Below are 7,585 nucleotides of genomic sequence, written 5' to 3' on the forward strand. Positions count from 1 at the left end.
CGCCGTAAAGGAGAAATATGGCTGCGCGCCCTATCTGAAACGAGCTGCTGTTAATCTTTCCTCATGCACAGACTTCCTCGTCTCCCTCTCCTCCTGCCAGCAAATCCAGCTAGTCCTTGGCCTTTCATGTGGCAGGCAAGATGCGCCTTATTTCGGCTGGTTACCACTGCTGCTGCAGTGACTTCTCTGGCTAAGGCCATTTCCTCTGAAGCTAGCAACACCGTTTCATTACAGTACTTGATTTCCCCTCCCACCTCGGGATTCCGGGATGAGGTTGGATAGATGCTTTTATATGCATAAATCTTCCCCCCGCAGCCCTCGGAGGGCTGGGGAAGGTAGGTTGCCTTAGATGTACTTGTTATTGCCTCTTTTTTTTTAAGGGGAGAAAAAGTGTGTGGATTCATCAGAAACAGAGTCTTTTTTACATAAGTATAGCTGCACTAACAAAACTTTCAAGCTTATTGCTATTACCTAGGCTACAGCCACCGAGGGCTAACCCAGGACCTTACTTTAACAGGTGTGACATGCTGCGAAGCAGAGAATTACGATTTTTCTCCCTCTTGTGCGTGTGCACACGCCTACTTTTTGTTCTGTCCTTTTCCTGGCCCCTCCTCACCCACTTGTGAGAGCTGGGTTTGCAGTTCTGGGGCAGACACAACACAGTCCTAATGATGACCTCTTTCTCGGGTATCTTTCATTAGATACTAAAGAGCTCGTTTAATTTCTCTAATAGCCCACCAGCCTACTATCATATTGAGAGTCCAGCATGTACTTTACAAACACCTCAGAGTCAAGGTATGTGCCTCAGGTTCCAGTTTACAAAGATTGTGTGCAAATGAGGCGAGGAATGGGGTACAGTAAAGCCAATGACAGAGCAAATGTCCAATTTCAGCAGCTTTCTGTGTTGATTTGACATTGTGCAGAGAGGCAGTAGCTCCTAGTTCCAGCAAAGATTTCTTGAGTGTTTGTGTTTTTTACTACCAGACAAATGAAGATGGATCCTACTGGGGACTAGAACTACCTGTGCTTTGCTTCTCCAGCTTGAGGAATATGGACATCCACCCCCAAGGTGGAATTTGTTCAAGTAGATGTCATTTCTCCCTCTGAATCTATGTCCATGCCCAGTACAAGTGAGAGAAAGCTGGTGCAGAGAAAGAAAGCAAAGAAAGTTAGCCCTGTTAATTTAGACTGTTAGCCCTGTCCCATGAAAAATGATAGTAGTAGGAAAAATGTTTAGCTTTGGGCTTCCAGAAAAGTATAACACAAAGTTAAAACAACCTTCCCAATACTTGACCAGCAGAAAAGCCTGGTCCCCAGCCACCCTGGCCAATGTGTGCTAAGCTGGTACCAGTAAAACCTGTAAGTTGCCCTTGATGCTTATCGTTGTGGGGAATTGCAGGTGAAGGTGTTCCTGCACCTTCTTTGCTGCCTTGCTTGGGGGCTTGTCTCTACTGAGCTTTGCTCCACAACTAAGTGGTCACAGCAAGAGGTACGGCAAATCCACCTGCGCAGATTCGTCCAGTGCCACTTCAGTGAGCAGGGAAGGACGAACATAGCAAACCCATGGGGCCGACAGGGCAGGACACCTCTGACATTCACCCACGGCGTGAATGTGGCAGGAATGTGACCAGCAGTGAGTGTGTGCCAAAGTCCGGTGCCCGTGTCCGTCCCACACCGATGTCCCCGTACCTCTGTCCCRTCGCATCCACCTTGCACCTGCAATGACTGCAAGCCTGCTCTCAGCTTGCACTGCATCAAAATGCCACCGGTGAATGTGACGGGACAGAGGTATGGGGACATCGGTGTGGGATGGACAGTGTGGACTGTGCTTGCGGTTCCTCAGCTCTGAAATACTGTTTGGCATCAACATTTCATCACTCACTTTCCTTATGCTTCTCTCCGTGCCGCAACCATGCTGCTTGCTGCTCTTCCTGAGAACAGCTTATGCCGGCTCTGCCAGACGGCGGGAAGGTTGGACAAAGTCTGGAGCTTGCTTTTAAGAAGGTAAACAGTGAGCAGGCAAGGTACGCAGTAAGCAGTTTGGCACCATGTGGAACTGCCTTATTTAGCGCCACGGTACTACTGTCATCCTCAGGATGCAGCCTGGCACTAAACACTTCTCCAGTTGGTTTAATTATGATGTGTTGTTTCTGAGAAGCTGCTGCTTTGATATCAGCATTGTGAAAGACTCGCATGGTACCCATGGCTAGATCCCATGGGTGCTACAGCTGCTGGACTAAGGTGCCACATCTCAGCTGCTGCGTAGAGCTTAGTAAGATGCTGAGCTACACCTCGGAGGTAAAGGCAGCCCCCCCCCCCCAAAAAAAAAAAAAAGTCTCTAGCTATTGGTACTTACACAATGCCGCAGTTTTTTGGTGCTTCACATATTGACAAGGAGCCTTTTGGAAAGGTTTTTGTATCAAATACAAATGGAACCAAATATAACGAGCCACAGGGTGGAGCAAAAGTATGGCAGAGAGGCAGATAACAGCTCTCCCACATCGTTTTCGTGCTGTGCTTGTGACATGTGTCAGCCCGGGGTAGAGACACCTGAACTTGCCCCGTGAGCCCAGGAACAGGCTTTCCCTTCCTTATATCCTGCCCTTGACGCTGACTTTCTCAATAGACTTGGGCAAGTTACATCCCTTCTAGATTTCCCTCATCTAAAAATGGGCTTTTCCTTCACAGTGGTGCCAAGAAGGCTGTTACTGACCATTTGTAAAGCACACCGAAGAACGACCCGCTGATTCAGGAAGTTTATCCCGCCCTTTATTAGACRTCCTGTAAAAGCTGGAATAGGTGTGCCACTGTGCGCAAAGCACGAGTTTTGGTAGGAACGAGGGGGAGGTCTCTCTTGGCCACCTGAGAGAGGAGCGTGGCCTTTGCATACTGCGCTCTGAAATCAGCACTGCTCTCTGCTGAATGTTGCCCGGTTAGGTAATTTGGTGAAGTAAAACTATCTTTATCACAAAGGTTAAGGGAGCCAGAAGAAACTGGTTCATAAAATGGTATTAGTGCAATGTGAAATACAATCTACTGATGGAAATCTCCTTGAAGCAACATCTCTGMATTCCCTGCTGCTTTAAATGTTAGCGTAGATTTTAATAACATTACTTATATTTCTGAATGGATTCAAACAGCAGGAARCACACCCACCTTATTTAAAGGCAGCTAAATAAGCATATTTTATTTACCAAAATATCATAATGCTCTTTTGGCTCTTAGACCTGTCCTTGGTGTCAACAGTGTAGGWTCCTGTGTCGCTGGTGGGTAAGTAAGTGGCTGCACATTGCTGATGTCAGCAGATGAAATGGATTTTTAAATGAGAAACAGTGACATCTTTGGCTGAGGATTTTGGCTCTACTTTGGGACTGTGCAATTAGCCAGTGATAGCTCAAGATTATTACATTAAAAATATATTTTTTAACTACAGCTAACTGATTCTCGCAGGAAATTAGCATGCAATGAACCATTTACCCTCTATTTATCATTACACTTTGCTAAATGAAATCAGCGCCGTCAAGCTGTGCGTTATTGTATCTTCACTAAGATTGGTGAATCTCCTCTTACCTCCGTGGCGTCAGGCTATGGTTTTGGAAGGCAGGGGCTAACTCCCCATCTCTTGCCCACGGGAGGCTCCGGCTACAGTTTGGTGCCGCTCGACCAGCGGGACAGCCGGCCACCTGGCTCTGTGGACGCGACCGGAGGGCAAACGCTGCCGAACGATTTCAGTTATTTTGTGCATGCTCTGTATACCCTGCTTCTCCATGTTCCTTATTGCTGCTTTCCTTTTCCTGCCTGCCTGCTGCTCAGCCTGTGAAGCCAGAGCCATGTGCATCCCCCCGGGGCATATATCAAAACGAGACCTTCCCTGGCGGTGGCTCTGGGCTGGCTCTGCTGCAAACAGCGAGAGGAGCATGCCCCTGCTTGACTGATAAGTTAAGCAGATGTTTAGTATCTAGATCTCATTTCTGGCAGGCAGAAAAAAGAGGGAAGGCAAAGAGGAGGATTTGCTCTCCTCCTTAACAGCCAGTAATGCCTATGCAGGCCGCCTGCCTTTGCAAMAGCAGCCTGCAAATTTAGTGTCAACAGCTGCTCTTGAGATACTGGCTGTACTGCAAGAACGGCACCTCCCAGGAAGTTCGCGCGTGTGTGAGGCTGGCTGCAGCCGCAGAGATGGAAAGGGCTAAAAGGATGCTTCAGAGCCAGCAAAGAAACGCCAGAGCAGGAGCATGCTGGAAGCTTGGGGGGTTAACTGGCTCCGTCGCATCCGAGTTGACCAGTTTAACCCTCCTTAGTGCTGTTCTGCTTTATATTTATTTCTTACAGGAGAAGCTTGATTTTCTTCATAACTTCCCTGTGTGATGGGCTTGTTGTTATCTGTTGTCATTATTATTCCCCAAGGTTACACACCATCTCTGTGATAGAAATGCAACCATAAGGACGAGCTGAGCACTCTTGACTCGTCCCGTTTTGCATTCATCCAGACACCTTTGCCCTCACGCGCAAACATCAGCAAGGGGAAAACATGCCATTGGCAGAGGAATTTAATAAGCTTTGTTGGTATAACAGGGATTTCCAGGCACAAAGCAAGAGCCAGTTCATGTATAAAGGCCATTTAGTGAGATGCCCCTAGTTAAGGAGAATATGAATAGCACTGTACCTCGGCTGCATGCGGCTAAGATGGGGTGGCTTGCTCCTTTTCTTCTGAGGAGTCGGGGGCAGAGCTGGAAGCTCCGATTTTCCTCGGGTCTCCATCCTGGGCTCAAAATAAGAGGTCATCCGTCCTCCTTGCCAGGTTAATCCCCCCCTTGAGTTCATCCGTGAAAACAGTTGTTGAAATAACCTGTCCTGGTCTATTTAAACTGCTTTAGCTGCACGACCGACATCTACGTGAGCGCGAGAAGGACAGTAAAGCYGCCGGTCGGCGGTGGAGCCGCTGGCTCCGCAGCCAGCAGGGCTCCGTGCAGCAGGCTGCAGCGCTGGCCTCCGCGCCGGCGCTGTTAAACGCGGAGCGGTTCAGGAGAGGAACGGGAAGGACGGCGGTGCGTTTTCCAAGCTGTCGCAGCATAAACAACGGCCCTAAGCCCCACGCTTCATGAGGAAAAGTTCCCTTTCAGCAGCAGCGCAATGGTCAACACAGCGGGATGCCCCCAGCAAAAACCATCTCGGAGCCGCGCCAGGCGAAACGCCCGCGTGCCGCGGCGTGCTGCAGCGCTCAGCAAGGAGCTAGGTAGGCTGCGTGTGCGCACAGGGGCCGCTTTGGCAGTTTTCTGTTCTTTTTATAAAAAATAAATAAATGAAACGAAGAAGAACTGGGGGGAAGGGACTCAAGCGGGAGGACGTCAGCCCAGGGCACCGACTCGATTGAGAGAGAGAGCAGGGCGCTCGTGCGCAGGACAAAGCGACTCCGCAGAGCGCGGCCGTGTTCCCGAGAGCTGGGGGGACGTTCGGAGGAGCTCGTCCTTCCGGCGATGCTCCTGGCGGAGGCGGCCGTCTCGGCCCCCGGCGAGGCCGAGCGCCTCGTGGTGGAGATCACCGTTGCGGCTCTCGCAGCTCCTGGGCTTGATCGCTCGCCTGGAGCCACCGGCGGCGGCGGCTGAAGAGGAGGAGATGAAGGCCCGGGAAAGGTGATCTCGGTGGCTCAGGCTAGGATGACTGCATAGCTCTGTGAGACGGGGCTGGAGAAATATGGGTCTTTCTTTAAAACCACAGGAGCTGTGGCAGGGAGAGGGGGCGAAAGAGCAAGAGGGGTTGGATGGGCCACGGGGCAGGTGGGGGTCTCGGCTGCGTCACCGCGCGTGCGGACGCGTGCGGTCGGAGGGGCTGAGGGCTGGTCTGCACCAGCGCGGCTGAGACCCAAATCCTCGCGCCCCTCGCGCCGCCCTCGTGTCTCCCAAAGCACAGGATCCTCAGGGCATTATTACAGTAATAAAGGCTTAAAATAAGCTGTTGGAGGCTATTCTGGCACCCGAAGCTTTGGGGTATCCCTTGGTCAGGCCTTCGGGGTGAGGAAGAGGGCGACGTTCAGCCGTGGGCTGCCTCCTCCTCTTCCTCCCTTGCTTGAACGCGTGGCCGAGTGCCTTGCAGCGACACGGGGGCCTGYGTGCTAGCGAGGAGACACGCAGCGGGGGCCGGTCGCATCGCTGCGCTTAGAGATGGGGATTAAAACCTGCAGAGCCTCTCCGCTGGTCGCTGAGGGAAGGAAAAGGAGGAAATCTGGATGCAACGAATTTTGCCAGCTCACGGCGCGTACGCCGCGGCCGAGGCGCTTGCCACAAGCAGCCCAAATCCTGCCCGGGGCTGGCTGCCCTCCGCGCTCGCTCCTGCAGCGAGAAGACGCTTGCTGCTGTTACAGTAAAGCATGTCTAAGCGTTTGCATGATGACAGCTTTAATGAGACGATAGTTTTCTGACGACGCATATAATCTTGTCATGTTCCCGACAAATTAATGCTTCTGAAAGAATTTTTTAACTGGCTAAAATGCTAACCGTTATTACCTCACGGCTTATTAATATTTTGGTGCATGGTAGCACCACTGCAATAACTCCAAGAAGTGCTGCGTATTAACATGTCTTCTCCTGTCAGCGTATGCAAGTATCATGTGTGGGAAGTGGCTGATCCGAATAATTCCAGTAGCTTCGTCGGCATCTCTTGTCACGTGTATGGGGACGGGAGAAGCCACACGCACGGGAACGCTTAGCAAAACACCGCGGGTCCGTCCCGCGAAGCGCTTTCGTCGGCATGCGTCAACCGTCTACTGCCAGCCATGTCAAGGSGGGGACGAAAGGAACAGCCGCATGGCGTGGGTTGCAAAAGTTACGCACCGTGCGGTAGGTGCCTCTGCGCTGCATGAGCTAATGAAAACACAGGACGAGGTTAAAAAAAAAAAAAAAAGAAAGCGGTATAGTTAGGATGTCTTCGTATGACCTTTTCTTTCCACACTGGCTGGCGTTCGTAGGACTAGTGCTGCCCGGCGCCGCTTTTGAGCGAGACCGTGGTGAAGCTCGGCGTCGCTGGTGGGGGGGGGACGAGCGGCGGCAGTGCGGTGGCGCGGGCCGAGGGCGGCTGCAGAGCCCGAACGCAGCTCGGCGCGGTAGCCGGGCCTGCCCCTCCCAGGGCCCCTGCCGGCCCCGGCTCGCGGGCGGATGGCGGAGAGGGGGCAGGATGAGGGCCGGAGGCGCTCTTCCTCTCGCGTCGCCCGAAAGAGTTTGTTTTCGCTCCAGAAAAATACGGCTGCTTCTGCAAATAATGGGAGGTGGCAAACTGCGAGCGCTGCCAATATCCTGTCCGCTTCTGGCACCGCCGCGGCTTTTCCGGTGCGCTCCTTGTGCGGAAATAAACAGGCAATTAAACGAAAAAGGAAAAGAAAAAGCTTTAAAGTAACTTTCTGGACTAGCCGAGCCTCTAGAAATCCCCCCGAGGGCCCAGGTGCGAGGCGGCGAGTCTGCGGCCGCAAGCGAGAGGCCGTGGCCAGTGCTTTCCGATGGCGAGTGTTTTGGGGAGCATCGCACCCCTGCTCAGGCAGCCCGGCCCTGCGGGCGCCGCGCGGAAACGCCCCGGGCAGAAACAAACGACACAAAAC

Source organism: Apteryx rowi, unplaced genomic scaffold (genome assembly GCF_003343035.1).
Source record: "Apteryx rowi isolate R43461 unplaced genomic scaffold, aptRow1 scaffold_169, whole genome shotgun sequence".
Taxonomy (NCBI): domain Eukaryota; kingdom Metazoa; phylum Chordata; class Aves; order Apterygiformes; family Apterygidae; genus Apteryx; species Apteryx rowi.